Source organism: Hirundo rustica, chromosome Z, assembly GCF_015227805.2.
Source record: "Hirundo rustica isolate bHirRus1 chromosome Z, bHirRus1.pri.v3, whole genome shotgun sequence".
NCBI lineage: Eukaryota > Metazoa > Chordata > Aves > Passeriformes > Hirundinidae > Hirundo > Hirundo rustica.
The window spans coordinates 20,077,653-20,098,609 of NC_053488.1; the positions used below are offsets into that span (position 1 = coordinate 20,077,653).

The following is a 20,957-nucleotide window of genomic DNA, read 5'->3' on the forward strand; positions in this document are numbered from 1 at the left end:
GAGTCAGGAAAGGATTCTGGCTTGAAAGAAAACAGAGACGCTGACCATTCCTTTTTGTAGTGCTTAAGGAAAGTGAACCTGAAGAAGAGACTAAACACTTTGGAATGCAGTTTCATTTTGATAACCTTGAGGCTTCTATTAAAGGGAAAAGAAAGAACTTTATTAAAATATTAGAAAGGATCAGTTTAGATTAAAAATAAATAAATAAATAAATAAATAAATAAATAAATAAATAAATAAATAAATGAAAAAAGCGAGCGAAGAGGGATTCACCGTTCATTTAAATCATCCTTGGAACCAGCACTGCCCGCTGAGCGAGAACGGAAGATAAAAACGATACAAGGAAAACGTTTAAAGCACTTGAAAAAAATCCCGTTGTGACCTAAAACATCGAAACCCTGGCGGAGAACAACGCCCGCTCGGCGGGGGCCGCAGATCCCAGGCGGCTCCTGCAGCGCCGGCCGGCCCCCGCAGCGCGGTCCGTGCCCCGGCCGGTGCCCGGCCCCAGGTGTCCCGCGGAGGGAGCCCCGCCCGCCCCGTCGGGCCGCCCCTCGCGGCATCCCTCGCTCCCGCCCCGCCGGGGCCGCCCCCGCCGCTCCGCGGGCCGGGCCGGGCGCACCAGGCGGCGAGACAGCGGCGCCGGGCCGGGTGCGCCTGCCCCGGGCACGCCGGGCAGGTGTCGGGGCGCGGGGCCCCCGTCCCGCCGAGGTGAGTGGGGAGCGCGGCGCGGCCGCGGGCGGGGGCCGCGGGGCCGGGGCTGCCCCGCCGGCGGCTTCGCTCCTGCGGAGCTGGGCTGGGCTGAGCTGGGTTGGGCTGGGCTGGGCTGGGCGCTGCGCTCCCCCCGCGCTGCCGCAGCGGGACGCGGGGGCTGCATCGCCCGGCAGTCGCTGTGATCATCCCGCCCAGCCATCGGCACCGGGGGCTTCGCGCCCCGGCGGACGGCGATGTGCAGCCCCCTCGCCGCTGCCACAGGGGCTGCATCTGCCGGCGATCGTGGGCGCTCCCCCCCTCCCGGTTCCCTGGGGGCTCCGTCTCCTGCGGGAGGGCAGGGTGCATCTCCCCATCCCGGGGCTGAGGCTCTTCATCTTACCCAGAGCTGTTTGTGCGGGGTAGCAGCCCTCCCTCCATACGCCAGTGGGTTGCCTCCCCCGTGATCCCTGGGGCTCCATTCCCAGGGAGGCTGAGGGTCGCATCTCCTCTGGAGAGGCTCGGGGGGATGCGCACCCCCTCATGTTGGGGCCTCCATCCCTCTCATCCCCTGGTGAGTTGCAGGAGTCCATGCCTGGGGTCCATCACTGCGTAGGTCAATGGGGTGAGGTGTTCATAGGGGCCGTCCTGCCGGGGTTGGTGGAGTTTCATTCCTCTCGGGGTCACCGGGCCATATCCCCTGATCTGGGGGTGCTTGTAGGGTCTCTGACCAGCCCTCGATCTGCTAGTCCCGGCATGCCTGCCTGGAGGGCGAGGGGCAGCTCCATCCCCTGCTGTGACACTATGTCCGGTCTCCTGGCGTGGATTGGGTCCTGTTGTGACAGCGTCTGTTACTGTCTTGCAGTACGGCGGGGCCCGGGGATGTCAGGAAGAGGGGTTGCCTTGCAGAAAAAACAGCAACCACCCCCCACTTCTCTGTACGCAGCAGTTTAATAAAATCAGACAGCATGAAGCATGTTGCCGATTTCCCCTCCTAATCATCAGAAGGTAGTTCTCCGTGTCATTAAATACTCCTGTTGGCACAAAGCAGGCTGTGATATACGCAGTATTGTAAGCTGGGGAGCAGTTGTGGATGAGATATGTGAGAGGAAAACATCAAGAACTGACCTCAAACTCTGAAGTTAACTGTGCTGCCTCTCCTTCGGGTGGCCCTGGGTACTCTCTTAAACCTGTCTCAGTTTGTAACTATCTGACCATTCTATGTGGCCGTAAAAAGCTCTGATGCCCCTTTGAAGGCGCCATAAAGCTGTAAATGGCCTTAATATAGCCCGTCCCGTTAACTTCAGTGCTTTCCCTTGGTATCCTTTCAACGAACGGAAACGCTCGTGAATTTCTCTCAACGGGCTGTCAAATCTTCACTGCTTCTGGCTGGGAAAGAGCCCTGTGAAGCCTTGGGAGAGGAGTCGTCCCAGAGCTGCCTTCACTCCCTCGTCCCTGGGGGCAGCGGGACTTTGTGGGGGAGTAACACAAGATGCTGGTGCTCTCTGGCCAGTGCAGTGGCAGCGGGCTCAAGCAATGTCCCTACATCAGCCTCAGGTTTTTGGTGGAGACACCAGGGCTTGGGCTTCGTTTCACCCCTGGTGGAGGGGCAGCTGCAGTGGCTGTGAGCAGGAGTTGTTAGAGTGCTCAGCTGCCTCGGTGTAGGTTCCTCTGCCTTCATTTTAAGGCAAACCACAATGCCGGTACACCCTCTGCAACTCTCACTTTCATGTGCAGGATGCATGTCCTTGCAAATACCGTGCTAATCCCTTGGAATGACTCACAAACTTTTGTAGAGTGCCTTTTCCATGTCTTGCATGGGTCTTTGCACTCGATGAATTATCTGGGTAGCCAAAGCTCATGGCACGTGGGAGAACAGCCTGTGATATTACTGAGTTAATAATTTTCTGAAAAACAAAATGCCTGAATGCAAATAGGATGGAAAATGTGTCTTTGAAGTCTTTTTTTCTTTAAAATTATTCAGTGCCTAGCCTGGAGGGAACCTAATTTTTTTTTTTTTTTTAACTTTTATAAAACTCATGAACATTTTATGGAAGTGGGAAGGAGTCATTTATTTATTTATTTATTTATTTAAAGGATTTTGATTTTCATGACAGGAAGTCTTTTCTATGTTCCCTTTGAAATGTTGACAGGGGAATGCTAGTCTCAAACTCTTGTTGTGTGAGTAGATGTTTAGTCTGGTTTACCAGCTCCTGAGCTGGCAGAGGCGGCTGCCAGCAGATCTGCTGCCAGCAGAGCTGGGTCCACTCAGTGATGCCCAGGATTCCCAAGGTATAAGTCAAGACGCTGTTTGTCTCAAATGAGTTGAAGGAGGGAGAGAAGGTCAGAGTCCAGGTGATATTGCAAAGGATTTCCTAGGAATGCAGAGAACTGCAGCTATCTCCCACGGCAGGTATCTACTGCAGGGGTTATTTTGCAATGCTGGTGACATCAAGCCTTGATGTTGTAAGGGTCAAATTTAAAAGCTATTGCATATCTTCATGATATTGCCATGGGTGTTCTGCTAGCTTTGTGAAATAGGGAACATCCATGGTCAGGATTTTGGCTGGGTGCAAGAGTGCACGCTTGTGTTGGGAGGTAGGGAAGGCTTTAATATACGGTCCCTCTGCCTTAGCTCATCTGCACAAGCATTGGGAAATGCTTCCTGCCTTTAAAATCCAAGTCATGACATCTGTGGAAAAAAAGCTCTTTGTTATTTTTATTATTATTTTTATTATTATTATAGTTTTTGTACACAGCACACTTTGTCTCCTGAAAAAGTTAGGGCTGAGTTGCCCTAAATGAAAAGGTCTGGGTTTCACTGCAGTAACATGTGAAAGGTCTTAAAATGCAGGCACATTTCTAAACTGTTCAGAATGCTGTTGCTAAAAGTAGCTTCTTTGCTATATTTGTACACGTTTCTATACTAGCTAATATACTAGTCTCCAGTATAGAACTTGTTCTCTTGCTGGGTTTCCTGCAGGTGTTTGTGGGTGCTCTATGTAGCATTCTTACCTGAAATGAGCTCAAACCACTCATAAACTCCATTAGACAAATGCAGAATTTAAAATTAAAAAAAAAAAAAAAAAAAAAAAAAAAAGTAGTTTTAACTGGGCAATGTTAAGTCAGGAAATAAAAAAGCTGAGGCTCCAACAGCAATATTAACTTGGCTGCAGTACACATCCTGTAAGCTCTTTTATGACATACACCTCATAATGTAAACAGGAATAAGCACGTAGATTAACGTATGCAGAAAAGGACTAGAAAAGAGTGTTTTTCTGGGTTTGCTCCCCTTGTCCCTGTGACAGCTGGGTCTTGCGCAGAGCCTGGGAAAGCCTGGCACAGCCTTACGCCACGCTGGGCAGTGCGTTCAGCGCCGACTCAGGCGTACCCGACTGCTGGGGGAGTGAAAATAGCAGCAGCAAATAAGTAATTTGGGGCCTGTTTCTGCCAAAACAATAGCAGGGTAATGAGGTGCATTTTGTTCCTTAAAGGTCTGTGAGTTGTAGCATGTATGATCCTTGAGCATTCCCTCCTGTGCCTCTCCCCGCTGGCGTGTCTGGCCCTGCTGAGGCTGCTGTGGTTGTAATGAAGTGCAGTGGCTCTGCTTTGGTGAGCCTCAGCTTTCTGCTTCTATTACCCATGTGTTACAGTAACAGCTCTCCCGGCTAATTTTAACTAGATCATGTACAAAAGTGATTAAATTAATATTGTGCTTTAATACAGATCTGCAATGGACCAAGCATTATTGCTCTTTCTATGATGTTGTCTTAATTAAAAACTGTGCTATTAATATATTTCACTGAATTGATAAATTTAGCCTGAAGGTCAAATAGTCTAATATGACCTTCGCCGTGTCACAAGATATTATATCTTGTGCAGTTACCACTGCACTGAGCTGGAGATTTGCATACGATGTGGTGTCATCTAGGGCAGAGTCTGTGGTCCTTCAGCAGCAGCTTCCAGCAATGACAGAGGTGGTCTGGGTGAATAAAATTAATTTATGGGTACTCTCCAGGAGAAAATAATTATCCTTTTCTGTCTAAAAAGGGCTCCTAATCTAGTATCAGCACACTGATATTGCTGCCTTGCTGTGACATTGTAAAGCTCTTCAAGGGAGGTGGGAGCAGCTGCAATACTGCAATCTAATATTTCTCCTGTTATACCTGCCTAATGGCACCTCCTCTTCAGTGCAGCCTCCCAAGGATGCTGCTAGAACGTTGTCATAAGCCATGCTGTGGTGCTTTAATTTCGTTATTGTTCAATCTGGCCAGCATTTTACGTGCTTTCTCTGCAGTTCTAGTTTGCAAAGGGAGTTAGTAGCTGGGTGGGTTACAGCCCTTACTGTGTGCACTTAATCTAAATTTCTCCCTAAATGGAATTGTATTAAAGTAATTTGGTAAAGTAAATTTCAAAACGTTGAAATTACAGTAAGGCTGCTTTTGACAATTGACTCCCCCCTCTCCAACTAACTATGTTTATTAAAATTATCACGACTCACACAGAACGGTTCAAGTCAAACAGAGTGTCTGGATCCCACTGGGTTTTGGTTCTGGCCATTTTTGCTGTGTGAGAAGTGAAGGTAGGTGCTGCTCTGGGGGTCTCACTGTGGTGAACTGCCAGCTGTCCCTTGTCAGCTCTCACAAGTGGAACAGTACCTGCCAGGATTTGTGCTGGGGGAACTGTCAGAAAGAGCAGCATTGAAAAATGAGAAAACCATGGAAAATGGTCTCTTAACTACATTAAAGACTTACGAAACTTCTGTCATTCTGCAAAAAAATCCTGTAATTTTTACACAGAGGAGCTGTCCTCCCTGACTCAGACTGGGAAAAAGACCTATTCAATGTTACATTTTAATCATATACAACACAAAGACTTTTGCTGTGCTGTTTAAAATCCAGCTTTCTTTCAGGCTGTGTTCTGCTGGGATGTTTTCATCCAAAACGGACTGCTGAGGCTGACAGGAACAGTCTGAAAAAGCAGCTCTAACCTTCCTTCCTGACACTTCAATAGTGACACCCACTGTGGGAAACTAGGGCATAAATGCATTAACACTTGTCACTGGGAAGAAAATCCTCTCCATGATGGGGACCAGAAGAGAGTGATTCCTAGATTCATGATACAAATTAGTTCATTATTTATTTCAATCAAAGTCTGTAGGTGCTGCTACAATGAAAAATTAAAGTGCACTTTACAGAATACATGTGAGCTGGCGCCGGGCCAAACCCAAAGCCTTCCTGACCTACAAAATGAAGGAGAGCTTTGATGCTTCCTCCACTCCTTGCAAAATCTCAGACAAACAGGCTTTGTCCAGAATTTTGACAGAAGTAGGACCTCCTGAAACAGATGCCAAAACCACTGTGGCTCACTGTAGCCTTCCAGGGAAAACATCCTGCTCTTGCCTCCTGGTATTACAGATCTGCATGAGAGCTGCTTGGTTTTCTGTAAATACTTTGGACTTCACTAGGTATCCTCTTACCCATGCCACCATCCTGTTGCATGTTGTCTGTAAGTTTAGCAATGCTCTCATCTTCCCAGATGGGTAAAAGACAGCTTGTTTCCTGCTGGAGCAGGGTTTTTCTGCTCCTCCAGCTGTATGCAAATACACTTGTATAAATCAGTAACTGTGATCTGACTGAAGAAATGTGCTCCTGCTTCTCTCTCTGCTTACAGGGAAAAAGCAGCTGCCCCGTGGTGTGGGGGAAGTCTAGCTTCAATACTGAGCTGTGCATTTTACTGGAAGTGCTGGTCTTAGTATCATATAATGGCCAGGATCAGAACGAACCTTAAAGGTCATGGAATTCCAACCTGCCTGCTATGGACAGGGACATCTTTCACTAGATCAGGTTGCTCCCAGCTCCATCCAGCCTGGCCTTGAACACAACTTCTCCAGGCAAACTGTTCTAGTGCCTTGTCAACCTCTCAGCAAAGAATGTTTTCCAAATGCCTAATCTGAACCTGCTCTTTCAGTTTGAAGCAATTCCCACTTGTCCTGTCTCTACAGGACTACAAAGTCTCTCTCCATCTTTCTTGCAGGCTCCCTTCAGGTACTGGAAGGTCACAATTAGGTCCCAGCCTTCTCTTTCCCAGGCTGAACAAATCCAATTCTCTCTGTCTTTCCTCACAGCAGAGGTGCTCCATCATTCTGATAATCTTGGTTTTCCTCCTCTGGGCTCACTCCAGCAGGTCCCTGTCCTTCCTGTGCTGGGACCCCAGAGCTGGCTGCAGAGCTCCAGGTGGGTCTCACCAGAGCAGAGCAGAGCAGAGCAGAGCAGAGCAGAGGGGCAGAACCCCCTCCCTCCCCTGCTGCCCACGGGGCTCTGGGTGCAGCCCAGGACACGTTTGGCTCTCTGGGCTGTGAGTGCCATGGCCGGGGCATGTCCAGCCTCTCACCCAGCAGCACCCCCAAGTCCTTCTGGGCAGGGCTGCTCTGGGTCTGTTCATGCCCAGCCTGTGCGGGCACTGGGGATTGCTCTGACCCAGGTGCAGCACCAGAAGTTGGTTTTGTTAATCCTCATGATGTTCCTGTGGACCTGTCCTTGAGCTTATCTAGGTCCCACTGGATGGCATCCTGTCAAACCACCTCAGCTTGCTGCCGTCCGGAAATTTGCTGAGGGTGCACTTGATCCCTTCATCTGTGTCATTAATAAAGATAATAAATCACACTGCTCCCAGTACGGAACCCTGAGGGACTTCACTTGTTACTGATGTCCGTCAGGACTCTGAGCTGCTTACCACTACTCTCTGGATGCAACCTTCTCACCAGTTTCTTATCCATCTAATCGTCCATTCATCAAATCCGTCTCTCTCCAATTTAAAGAGAAGGATGTTATGGGGGATCATGTAAAAGACTTTACAGAAGTTCAGATAAATGACATCTATAGCCCTTCCCTTGTCTGCTGATGTGGTCATTCCATCACAGAAGGTCACTGGGTCAGTGAGGTGGGACTTACCCTTGGTGAAGCTGTGCTGGTTGTCCCAAATCATCTCCTTGTCCTCCAAGTGCCTCAGCACAGTCTCTAGGAGGATCTGTTCTGTGATCTGCACCAGCACAGAGGGTGACAAGTGATTCCTGGAGTCCCTTTTTCTTCCCTTTTTAAAGCTGGATATGATGTTTCCTCTATTCCAGTCACCTGGCTCCCGACTGACGTGACTTTTCAAATATCGTGGAGAATGTCTCGCAAACTACATCAGCCAGTTCCCTCAGGACTCTGGAATGCACCTCCCTGGGTCCTATGGACTTACATACATAGTGGTAGATTATTTACGTTATTTATTCAGGTGATCATAGACCTGATGTCTCCTTATAGTGGGAGGGACTTTGGTCCCCCACAGTCTCCATCCTGCTGTTCATCCACTTGAGGGATGTGGGAAGAGAACTTGCCAGTGAAATGATGACCGAGATCTCTTGGGGTATGCGTTTCTCAATACAAAATATAAAACAGACTTAGAATCCGTGAGTTTAGAGAAAGCTTCTGTCCAGAGTCTGCAGCAAAGCACAAACCCCAAAGACTCTGTTTACTTAATGCCACCCTAATGCTCTGATGCGCATGGTGCAGCTCCTTTGTGTCCCCTGCGCTGGGGAGGAGGGTGGATGGGACCCCTGGCAGCCACCTCCGCTCATTGTAGTGCCTGGCTGTCAGCCCATCAGCTTTAATCAAGGCTGGCAGGAGCTTCAATGGCAACTGATCTCATGTTAAAGACAAAAGTCCCTGCCTCATCTGAGCTCAGCTCCCTTCATGAAGGATTTCAGATGACAAGTGGGACAGATATTAAACTTTAACCAGCTCTTCATCTTTAAAACATTAATCCTGTTCTTATGCTCTTACCTGTTTCTCCCAGTATGCCTGGGTTTGAGGGACTTCCACAAGTGATGAGCTTGTGGCCATCTCAGATCTGCAGTGCCGATTTCCAGTGTTCAAGCCCTTCTCATAGGTATTTCTCCTGTTCCTGCTGGGAACATGCTTACCATATTTGTCTGGGAATACAAGTATGCTGAAATCAGTTTTCAGTTTTCCTGCCAGGCTCTCAGCAGCATAGATTATATTGCCCTTCTCTTAATCATCTTTCCCAAACTTTATTCTTCTGTACCACAGAGGAACCTTCCTCCATATGGGTTGTATTTTGATCCTCAACTCTTTGGCGTGAGGAACTGAGCAGAGAAATATCTTCATTGCTGTGATGGGGCTTGGGCTGCAAGATGACGTGACATGTCCTATTCCAGCAGGAATCCATCTCCCCCCTCTTATGGAGTAGAAGACATCCTCCTCTTTATCTTCTGAATAAATCTAAGAGCAATTCTGTATGGTAAATCTGTCCCGTGGCTCAGCTGGAAATAAATAAATGCAGCAAACAAATGGGTGGCACCATTCCAAAATGCAAAGTTATTCAGGTTGGTGCACTGTGGCTGCTGAGAGGTGTGGGGCTCTGGGGAGTCGGGTGTGACGGGCTCAACTTGGCCTGCAGCCTTGTCTTTCAGGCCACGTCTACATGCTCATCAAAGAATTTAAACCTTCATGCAGTGAGTGGTCTGAAGTGTGGTGAATCACAGGCCCTGGACATCTAGGGCTGAAAGGACTTGCTGGGTCACCTGAGCTGTATTTTCAGTAGGATCCTTCCTAATTAAAGCATGACTTGTGCTTCCAAGACGTCTTATTTGGGTGGCTGAATAAATTGCTGTCCTCTCTGTGAGATGTGAAAGTGTATTTACTAATGTGCCTGTAAATGTCTCAGCTGTGAGGTTGTTATTTACTGCACTATTGTAATGCAAATGTTTGTGGTTATGTTTGCATTGATCACACAGAGAGTGCACACAAATTTTATTTCTTGTGGTATTTAGGTTTACTTTTTCTTTTCCTTCCTGCTGCATCCGTTCTGTTAGACACTATATCACAGAAATTGCTCGAAGTGTAATTGCCTGTCAGTGAAGTGCCATTTTACAATATAGAGCTGTATCAATTAAAAGATTCTTCCTCCTCAAATTAATTTTGATTCTTGGGGGTAGATAGCATTGTTTGTCTACAGAACATTTCACTAAATCATTTGGTACCTTGTACATCTATTTACTTTTAAGTGTTTTCTATGTGAAGGGTAATGGCCTGTAGTTAAAGCTGCAGAGAAAAACATTAATTGTCGGAGCCTTCTGGCTCACTGTGGTGCTCCCAGCATGGAGACAGCCTGAGTGCTCCAGTCTGATAGATGTGAAATCACTGGTTGTACACAGCCAAAGAGGGGGCAGCTGCCCTTTTGCAGCGTGCATCTTAGGGTTGGGAGGTAGGGAAAGGTTTAGGTGTCACAGCTGCAAGTTTCCTGAATGAGCTATTTTTTCAAGTTTGGCAATCTGAAGACCAGTATGTCCTACATGACTCTTTTGCGGATGTGGGCAAAGATCAAAAAATGTATCTCAGCTTTAGAAACACAGAGAAACTGTTTAGAATTTGTATTTCTTGTTTGGAGTGGTCTTCTAATGGAATAGCTTTTCAGTACATACAGGCCCTGGAAAAATGGAGCTTGTGAGTACGAAGCCTTGACTGGAGACAGCCTGCTTTGAGATTAATGATTCAATCTGTGGCCTTTTAATGTCTCCTATAGATGGGATGGTAGCTCAGGAGTAATCTCTCTGATGGGTGGCAGGATGCCCTACTGTTTGGAAGGTATCTTTAGCATCTTTCTTCAGTGCTCGTTGGGGGTAAGGAATGGCCTTAAAATTGCTAGAGCTTGGATTAGCTTCCAAGTGATTTAGGTATCTAATCTACAATGAGTAAAAATATTAGTCTGAGTCATGTAAGTACACAAGGAAATATATTTGGATCTTTATGTACTATTAGATAGTCAAAACAATGGACATTACATTAGCTACCGGCAATGATAAGGCCATGGGCTCATCCACTGTTTTTTATCATGGGTAGGAGGGAGATGGCTATCCCAAGAACTACTGTAAGCTGCTAAAACTGAGGTGTTGTGTGGTGTGGTTTTTTTTTTTTTTTTTTTTTTTTTTTTTTTAACAAAATGTTAAAAATCAACTATTAAAACTTAACTCTAGGTTTTCTATGGAAGACCTAATACTTGCCTTAAAATCACCTGGTTTCATTTTTTCATTTTGGTCTGTAATTGCCTGGAGTTCACCTGGCTGTACCAACTGCTGAAAATGGTTGGTATTTCAAGGCTATTGTGTGGGCTCTGAGTGTCAAAGTGTGTGTAGGCTGTGTTAAGAATCAACATCCCTTATTTGAGGTGAAAAAAAAGATCCATTGAGGCCCATTTCTACTAAAACCAGAGCAAACCTGGAGCAAAACTCCATGTCTTTTACAGTCATCTTTTTCTTTCAGCTCTCGCTTCCATTTATTTCATGGTGCTGTTGGCACCGCAGGGACAGTTTGCTCTTTCCCAGCTGCACTCAGAAAGTTTCTGTTTGCTGGGAGTTGCCCTTGGTAGTTTGCATTGAGGAGCAAACTGTGATTTCAGTTTAAATGAACACCGCTTCTCTTAAATAAGAACTTGTTTAAATAAAGTCAGGTTAAAAGCTAACTAAGAGTCTTTATGGAAGAGCTTCCAGCTTCCAGTTTAAACATGGCCTGGCAGGGATGTGCACAGGCTTGCCAGCATTTCAGAGAGGTGACCCTTTACAGCGGTGTCCCTGTGTCCTTGTTGAAGGTGCTCAGGTAAGAGCAGGTTCTCAGTTTCCCTTAAATAACTGCCAGATTTTTAAGGGATAGTGAGAAAAGTGGCTTATCTTGTGTTGATTAAAAGTGAGTGCAGATTTTTTCAGAAACCTGTTAGTTTCAGTGAAGAATGTGTAGGAATAGTCATATCTAGTGTGTCGGGAAAGACTTATAAAGATATTCAGGACAATAAGCAGCTGTTTATTCTAGGTGCTGGCATGCTTTCTTCTGGCTACCTGGTGGGTCAGGTGTAAGCTGCTGCTCAGTCCAGGCCACTGTCTGAAGTGGTGTCCCAGAGGAGTTGTGCGTCCACAGGTGACAAGCCTGGAATATTAAAGCCTCTCCCTGTGCTAGCAGGGAGAGGTTTTTGCTACCTACTGCTCTGCATTGCAAGAGCCCAAATTGATATCCAAAATATGATTTCCACCTGCCTCTTAGTTTTCCTAAGCACTTTGGTATTTGTAAGTCCCCCTTTACGCTCCTGTTGCTATGAAGAAAGGCAAAACAGGCAGGAGATCCTGATTATGTGCTTGAGAAGCAATTAACTGATGTTGGAAACACTGCCAAAACATGAAAAGTGAAGGGAAAGGACAAATCTGGGGGAAAAAAAATTCTATTTCTTATAGTGTGTATTATTAATAGATGGAAAATTATTTCAGACAAAGCTGTGAATTTTGTTAGCCCTTCTAAAAACACTGATTTTTTTTAAAGCTTTCCTGTGAGTATTATGGCCAACCTAATTTCACAGCTAGAGGTACTCATCTCAATTAAATGCAATGGATAAAATCTACAAAACCCAACTGCTTAACATTATAAGCAGCTTGCATAAACATGAATTATTAAGGTCACAAAGGCTCCTAGAAACCAGCTGAAATGAGTGCACTGTTGCAATTCTTTTTTCAAAACATGCATTAATTAATAAAGGCTTAGCACCCAGACTGTTTCTCCCCCCACTCTGTCTCCATCAGATTTTGCTTTCATCACGTGGAGGGGAAAATGTCACATCTCTCTTTTCCTCCTCCCTTTTGTTTGGCTGGAGTACAGGAAGGTGCCAGACTTCATCCTTCACGAGCCAATGATTCACAGCTGTGATACCCTAAAATGCTCAGGCGGGTTGTGTTCAGGCCATTGCAACAGCAACACGCCCTCCAGAATGGCCAGGGGTTTCATTTCATGCCTTCTTGGACTGCCAGAATAGGAGCAGGAGTCGGAAGACAGGCTGCCAGGAGCTGGAGAGCAGTCACATCCACATGTTAGGGCAGTGTGGAGAGGGCAGGGTGCTCACAGGAGAAACGTGGAAAAGAACAATGAGAGGATGGCCCGGTTTGTGAAAGCACGGGCACCGTGCCATGTGCCGATCCCCTCCACCTGGTGCGGGCACGGGCAGCACTCAGTGGCCACAGAGACATTGGAGCTGTAGGAACGTTTGATGGGAGCTCCTCTCCAGACCTTTCCAGCGCAGGAACTGATTTCAGTGGCTTGAATGGGAAGAGGGCTGCTGTGGCTGAGGGGCCAAGCCCTCCTTGTGTGCAGAGTCAAAGCACATGTCAGGTTCAGCACTGCAAGATACCTGCAGAAAGGAGCTGAAGAAGAAGAAAAAATACAAACAGGAATAGAGTAGTGGTAATTTTAAAAATTAATTAATTCAGTTGTGGTGCTGGCTGTAGAGGAGGCAAGTCAGATTAACTGTGTGGAGAGAAGGGGCTGCAGTGACCAAGTGAGAGTTGAAGAGGACTTCAGTAGTGGGTGGTGGTGGTGTGGGTGGGGACGAAGGCTGAATCTCATGGAGTTTACACAGGAAGAAGCAGCTCAGATGAGAGAGCTTACTCATGGGACTCTATGTTTAGGAGGGGAGAGGCCTTCCAATACTGTCCCAAAAGGTCAAAAATACTACAAGTAAATATTGCGAGTGAACTTCTGTATAAGGTGGTTGAGCCTTGCTATCCTGGAGAGAGCAAATGGCTTGGGACTTTCTTGCCTGGTTTGTACTGTAAGTAAACCCCCTAAGGCAGACACCTCTCTGTGCTTGTCATGAGTCAGTGTGGAGAAGGTGGGGACAAAGGCTGATGGCTGGCATCTCTACTGTTTCTAGTCCTGGCATCTGCAGAAGAAACTCAGGTAGGCAGGCTTTGGATTATTGAACCCCAGAAAATCTTTACTTTTGGCCTTACTGTGACTTGTACTGTGATTTTTCTTGGTGGCCTAAGAAAATACAGCACAAATGTCCAGGCATCTCATGCGGTCTTCTAAAAAGTCTTCCCAGGTACCACACCTGCACTTTATTTGTGAGGAATCCAGTTTCCGCAGCCACTAGAGAAACAGTTCAAGGAGACACAAGTGTTAAAGCCATTGTTCAAATACTTCTGCTGTGGGATGGGTATCTAGTTTTAACTTCCCAAACAACAAAGAGGTTCTTTGGGATGAGTCTGGGGAGAGGACCTGCCTCCACTATAACTGCAAGATGGGACATAAAGGCCACAGAGCATGCATTCCCCCCCCCGAGATTAATGTTTATTGGGCCTGCCTTGTTAAAAATCAAGAAAAACATTTGTGCCATGCTGCATTCCATCATGGTTTTTGAAAATTAACCTCATCAGAGGCTGCTTTTGATATATAATAAAAAAACTCTAAGCAACAAAGGAGCTTTAAAAGAAGCAAAGGCTTGACATATCTGTTAATACTCAGGGTAGCAATGCATTAATTTTAAGGCATGCTTTTTTTTTTTTTTTTTTAATAAAATGAGGACACTAATTAAAATTAATCCATTTATAAATCTTTCCACATCCAATTTTAAAGCGTAAATAAAAATTTTGCCTTGTCTGTCCCTTTTCTCATCCTAAGACAATACAGACCATGTCACTTTAACTCTTTATGGTAATGAGCAGATAAAACTATCTTTAATGCTTTGCTAAAAGATATAAAAATCGGTGGCACAGTAGAGATAGATTTTAAAGTGCAGGAAGGATGGCAGTGGAAACCTTGGAAGTGCCTCCAAATAGGTTTTAGTGCTTTCCTTTGGGATCTGCAAACCTGAGCAGTTTCTTGCCCTGGCTGCCTCCCTGTCCTCCATTCCCACTCCTTTCACCAAAATGAGCTGTCCTGTTGGCTGCCTTCCTTGATGTTCATTTTTCAGTGTGATAATTTGCATTATAAAATACACAGGGATGAATTTACTCCAGTTTTGCTCCCAAAGTCATGCAGGATTTTAATGGGTCAGGCTGGAAAAAGAGAGGTGATGGAGCAACCCACAAACATGCTATATTTGATTGATTTATATGATTTAAAATAAAATAAAACAAAGAAAATGGGGGGGCTTATGGTAAAGAAACTTTTCAGAAAAAAGTTTTAGTTCTGTTACACGTGAGACTGTAATGTTGCCAATGCTGAAGGTATTTTTCTCTGCCTTGTTTAGAAAGGAAGCTAAACACGACCTTGGGCCTGTGACTGTTGGTAGCTCCTCAATGTATGTTAATTAGTAAAGACTGTGAGAAAAGTAGTACAGCTGCTGAGGGAACTACACATTCTAATTTTTTAATGTGTTCCAGATATTATCAGTTGTGCCTACAGATCTTTGGTGCAATTGTGGCTGTGTGGAGTTTGCACGTGTCTGTGTACCACAGTAAGGCACTTGCATATAGAGTGCTGGCAAAACTGCTACCCCCTCCCACCCTCAAAAAATCCCAGACAACCAAAACCTCCCTATAGGTGATACTTTAAGCTTTAACGTAAGCTGTATATCTCTGCTTTATCTCAGGTCACGCCAAAGTGAAGAGATAGCACAGAGCAGATCTGTTGTGTGTGAGGATGCTCCCCTCTGCTTTCATATGCAGATTTTTAATAAAACAAGTATGCATCTCTGCCTCTTGTCATTCCTGTCCCTGGGAAGCTTCATGTCCCTTTCTAGCTTCTATCAGTTTTCTGCTCTTTGGTTTTGATGTCTGTTCTTTATAAATCTTCCAGCCTGAAATATGCCCAGAACTGCCCCCATTCCTCCTTGGGGGGACTAAAGCTCAGCAGCTGCAGACAAAGTGAAGGTAAGAGCAGAAAAATTGCAAATCCTCAGAGAAAAATGTCCAAACCAAAGTTATGCTGCCTTGGGAAGGGGCAGCTTGCTGTGGTTCTCCTACAGACACAAATGGGCAAGGAGTAGCTGCTTGGTGGATTAGCAGATGGAGAGTTTAGATTGTTGTTTCCAGCAGTGTTTGCACTCTAAATATTTATCCACAGTGCACAGGAACATTGTTCCACCTTTCCCAGAGAAATTGTGCCCAGGTAGGATGTTTGAGTCCCGCTTCCTCCCAGGGGTAATGGGATTTAGATTTGCGATAGTAAGTTTGTGGCTCTTAAACAAAGTTGCTGAGACCTGCTGTTTTAAGCCATGCTACTGGTACTCAGTCTCCTTTTGTGAAAGCAAGAGAGACAGGTGTTGCAATTGCAGGAGCTAAGGCTCCACTGGGTGTTGGCTCAAGGTGTTCTTTCTCTGTGGATGCTGCCATGAGAGGTGAGGGAGTTCAGGAGGACACAGCTGGACACTCACCCTCCTCATCACCAGTAAATGAGAGGATTTCACCTTGCAGAAGGCAACTTCTGCATGGGGCTGTGGAAGGCTTTTTGTCCTGTATGCTCAGTTTTCAGTTTTAAAGTGCTGTGCAAAATGACTTCTTTGCTTCCAGCTACAGATTCAGAACTGCAAACCACCCACCGTACAGCTGCTAATGCACAGATTATCTCCACAGCCAACAGCTTTAAGCAATCAAACAGAGATAATTTTACCTCTGTGACCGAACAAATAAACACCAGAATCAGGAAAAATCCTTTCGCCCACACAGTTCTACCCAAGCTTTCAAGGGCAGAGGGGAGAGTTTCATCTGAGCCCACAGAAGTGTCAAGGTCGCCAGGTTTATCCCATCCTGGATCGATGGTGAGCTGGCAGTGCGATGGTGTGGGGGGCTCTCAGGAGGCCACGATGCTCTGTAACCTGATGAGACCATCTCTTGCTGCTGCAAAAGACATTAAATGAGTAGAGCATACCCTGGAAGTTGTGTTTGCAGTCCTGCTTTCACAGGAAAAATTGTGGCTTGGAATGTTTTTTTTTTGTTAATGTCTTCAGCCTTTAACTTTCTGTTCCTTGGAAGAGCACTTATTTCTCACAGCTATCAGGGGTTTAGCACCATTAGGAAATACAACTGTTACATATTGTAACCTTGCATCTGTGGCTTCTTTCTCACTGACCCATTGCCACCAGTGTTGAGAAAGAGAAGAATTGTAGCCCAGAAGTTGTATCAGAATACATTTTTTGCCTCTTAAAAGTCTGTTTCTTTTTGCTTGTGTTGCTGAGATCAACTAATTGGGACCATTTTCTTAGAAATGAAGTCTCAGTGGTTTTTTTTTGTGTTAGTAAATTCTAGTTACTCTGAGCTTCTCTCATTTTCCCTGGCCTTTCCCCCTTTGTTCTAGTAAACTCATTTCCTTATTCCTGTTATTAAGGATACTTAGCATGTTGTCATTGGGAAACAGCGCTCATTCCTTCACGGAAAGAAGCTGCTTAATGTTTCATGTGTTGCAGTGAATAATTAAATAAAGAAAAATATATTAGCCTACAAAACTAGTTGGCAGCTGAAAGGCAGAAAGCATTTGCAGTCTGCTGGGGAAAAATGACACTCCTGGCCTGGTGTCTGGAAGCACAAGGGTAAGGTTTAAAAATGAATATGTCTGGCATGACAGTAAAAAAAATCTGGATTTTTCAACTTTCCATGCACTTTTAACATTAATCTTTAATTGTTATATCCTTGAGCTATTGGCTGTGAGATCAGAGCTGGAATTGGCGAGGTTAAGGAAAACCAGGCTGGTAAGTGGAATGAAATGTCAGCAGGGACCATGACCTTGTGAACTGTCAGGGATGGAAAGGCTGTCAGCACTCAAGCAGGCAGGGAACCTGGCACCCTGATAATGTATGGCATGAGCAGCCTCCACATAAATAAGGGGGTTTATTGCCCTTCATAAACCTTTTCACCCTTTTTGGGCTGTACAGTCATTTCCCCCTTTCTTTTGATTTTATAATGCATCTTGCAACACAACTGTTGGGCTCTGTGAAAATGGGGTGAAAGACTGGGCAGATGGGACCTCTGTGCTGGGAGTTGGGAGAAGGTTGACTGCTCCCAAATGATCCAAATGAACCATGGACTTTTTTTCTTTCCAAATGAAACCAGAACTGAGCTGCAATTTTGCGCTGACCTTTGCAGTTATATGAAATGAGATCAGACAATTGTCATCCTCGTGGCAGAGGGAGCCTTGTTCTAGCAGTAATTCAGGGACCAGTTACTAATTGGAATCTGCTTTCTTCTTTACCTCCTCCCATCTAGTTTTTCTTCTCACTGCACATATAATCTCAAATGGATAACATGCTTAGTAGAATTTGCTGAGGCCAGAGACAGCTGGTGGCATTGCACATCCCTTTGAATTTGGCTAGGGCGGGTCTCATCAGCTCGGGTAGGAGCCTTTGTGTTCTTATTCTAGCCCTGTGTGCTGAGATTTGGAGGCTGGATCGCATAATTTGTATTTGCACTGTGCAATTGCCTTTTGCATTTTCTTTTCTCTGTGTGATCTGCAGCCCTGGCTGTGGTGGGGACACAGTGAGCAGGACCGCAGGGATGATGTGGATCTGGTGTGCTTGATGCTCACCAAAGTGACTGGTTCAAAACCCAGAGAACATCTCACAGCCCTCCAGCCTTCACATGCTCTGCTGCTCTGCCAGTGTGACTGGTCTGACCCCTGCTCAGAGTGAGAGATTGGGACCAATTCAATTTGTAGCAAAGTGGGGAGCAGCCTAGGCAGCTGTTGCAGCAACCTGAAGAGTCTCCAAAATGAGGAGAAAGGGGACTTTTAATTTCCAAAATAACTGTTAGAAATTCTTGTCAAGGGTTGGGACGGTACTAGTGCTGTTAACACTTCTGCTGGCTTATCTAAGTAGCAATAGTATCTGTGGCCTTTTAGATCACATCCACTAATTCTTCTCTTTAAATTGACAGACTCTGCACTGAATGGCTCATACTTGGTAAGACAGGTACAGAAAAGATAAGGAAAACTTTGAGAGGAAATGTGGTTTTTAATTACCATCTCTTGCCCCTCATCTTTGGTAGCTCACCAGCTTGTGATGGGCTGTGTGGAAGAAAGGGTAGTGCCATTTTAAATGTGCTGCTCATTTCACTGGCTTAGACCTTTCCTGTAGACTTGATTCAGCAAGGTAAATAACCACACATCTACTCTGAATTGCATGAATACTACTACTGAAATTAGCGACACTCTTCTTGCGGTTCATTTAGGATGCATGGTTGCAGCTGACCCAATTCCTGCTGAAATAAGTGGAAGAATTTCCCAGTATTCTATAAACCCAGGTCGGGTCCTAAATCCATTTAACTCTTTGAGTGCCTGCACTGGTGTCTGCTTACCACAGTGTTGTGGTTCAGGAGTGGAACAAACTCTGGAATTAATTGAATTGACCCAAATTTTTTCCATAAGGTGCACCAAAAGAGGAGCTGTCCTCAGTCCCAAACACTCCGCAGTTCATCTTCTGATGCTTCTCTGTGTCACTATCTAATTCCTCCCCTGCCTTGACCACTCTTGATTATGTTCAGGAGAATCTGTATTTTCCTTGTGCACAAGTAACAAGCAGGAGGAGTCACTGCACTCGAGAGTCAGTAGAAGGGCAATGGCAGCCAGGCTTGGAAATCCAGTAACCCTGGTGCCACTGACCTGAGGATGAAACCCTGTTCCTTGAAACATGAGCCCAGGCTGCCAAATTGCCGGTGATAATCTTTAAAGAACTGGGAATAAAACCATGCCTGCATCTGTTTTCTTTGCAGCAACTTTTTAGCTGGAGGCTCATAACTGGCTGCAGCAATGTGAATAGAGAGCCCCTGCAAGAGACCTGGCAGCCCTCAGCTGTGCTCCAGGATCCCATTCTTGGGGTTTTGTTTGTTTGTCGTCTGGATTAAGGGGATTAAAGACTTAACCTTTGTACAGCATTTCAAATAATAACTTGTTTGTGCTCCTACTGCATGTCAGGGGAAGGATTCCCCCCCTGCCCACCCCCAGCCCTGATTTCATGATCCAAGTGAAGATCTGAGAGTGGCTAGGCTCATGTGAAGTTGTGTTGTCTTGTTCTTTAAGCCCCCACCAATTCAGCTTAGTGCTCTGTTCTCTGTTTTGTGGTGTTTCTGGGGCCAGGGCAGGGTACCTGCTTCAGACCCTTATCCCAGGAATCGGGAGCTATCATGTTAGTGGGGGGTCACAGTGTGAGCTGCCAGATCCTCATCCAGCTGCTGCTGCTGCTGCTGCCGCCACGTCTGGGCTGTGTTTTTTGTAATCAGAAATAAAATTCATGCTGCCAGATGGGACCCTGTTGCATGTCAGCCTGTTGCTGGCTGGCTGTGGCCATTCCTTATCTTCTGCTCTGGAGTGGCTTCTCTGAACAGGTTTCAGAGGTTTCTAGTTCACACTGTAGCCCTTTGAGTGAGTGGCAGTGGCTTTATTGGGATTCTTTTGTGATTTTTTTTTTTTTTTTTTATTCCAACAGTGACTAAATTTTCAAAAGCATCTAAGTGATTTAACCAATTTATTGGCATGTTCAAAAGCAAGACTAAGGAAGACTCGGGAGCTGTCTTTAGCTTGAACAATGCTGTGCACGTTCCACAGGTGATTAAGGGAAGACCCAAGACCACCTTGGGACCAGCTGGTGTCCCAGCTGCAGGCATGGCCAGGACTTGCTTTCCCCAAAATGATGCAACACCTGCATGGTCTGAGAAATGCCCAAGAGACACACAGGCAGACATAGCAATGCAGACAGCCCTGGCTTTAAGTTCTTGTCCTTGGAACTTCTTCATTGCAAATAGCACTGAACCAAGGGACACTGTACATGAGGATGGGTGTTTTGGAGATTGGATTTTTTGGGGATGAGAGGTCATGGGGATAGGAGTCCTTGGGTTGAAGTGCATGAGGAAAAAGCTTTCCTCTGGCAGTTTGCTCCCTGGCAGGGAGGTTGACCCACCTGGTTCCCTCATGGGTAAAAGCAGTTCAGTTTTGTGAGTGCTGTTTCTGGAGATATGCCATAGGATTCCAGTATATGAAACTGTCAACGCGGCACTCTGCAGAAAATTGTTGAGGGGAAAAAAAAAAAAAATCATAATTTTGGCTCTTCCTGTTCACAATGGACTGGGTGTAACAAGGATGATACGACTTTGTCATCTGTATCAGGTAAGAACTTTACCATCTCGAGTGTCATCACATTTGGTAGCTGTTGCCCCCTCAAATGAACTAAAGCTCTTTTTTAGATACAGCAGCCCATGGAAATAATAATTTAAAAGCTACAATACCTCAAAAAGCCATGGATGTACAAGTCTGTATCCAAGGGTCTGTACTGTTCAGCCACACTCAGGACATGAGTGACTACTGTTTTCCCAGAGGCTGACAGTACAGTACTGTGTCAGCCTCTAACAAAGGTTGTTACCATCAAGGACTTCACTCTAGGGAAATAGTTTTTAAAAGAAATGCCTAAATATTGCCTAAAAAATATACTTTAAAGAGAATCTTTAATCAAAGTGATGTAACAAC

The 20,957-nt window shown here is 45.7% G+C and overlaps 1 protein-coding gene across 4 annotated transcripts in view; it reads left to right on the forward strand.

Moving 5' to 3' along the window:
* Positions 1-648: 648 nt before the first annotated feature.
* The window catches only part of PDZD2 (PDZ domain containing 2), a 204,817-nt gene continuing 184,508 nt past the window's right edge, over positions 649-20,957 (forward strand). For all 4 annotated transcript variants that reach the window (XM_040089765.2, XM_040089767.2, XM_040089766.2 and 1 more), the window contains exon 1: positions 649-708. The gene's annotated coding sequence lies outside the window, so the exon portion shown is untranslated. The remainder of the gene's footprint in view (positions 709-20,957) is intronic.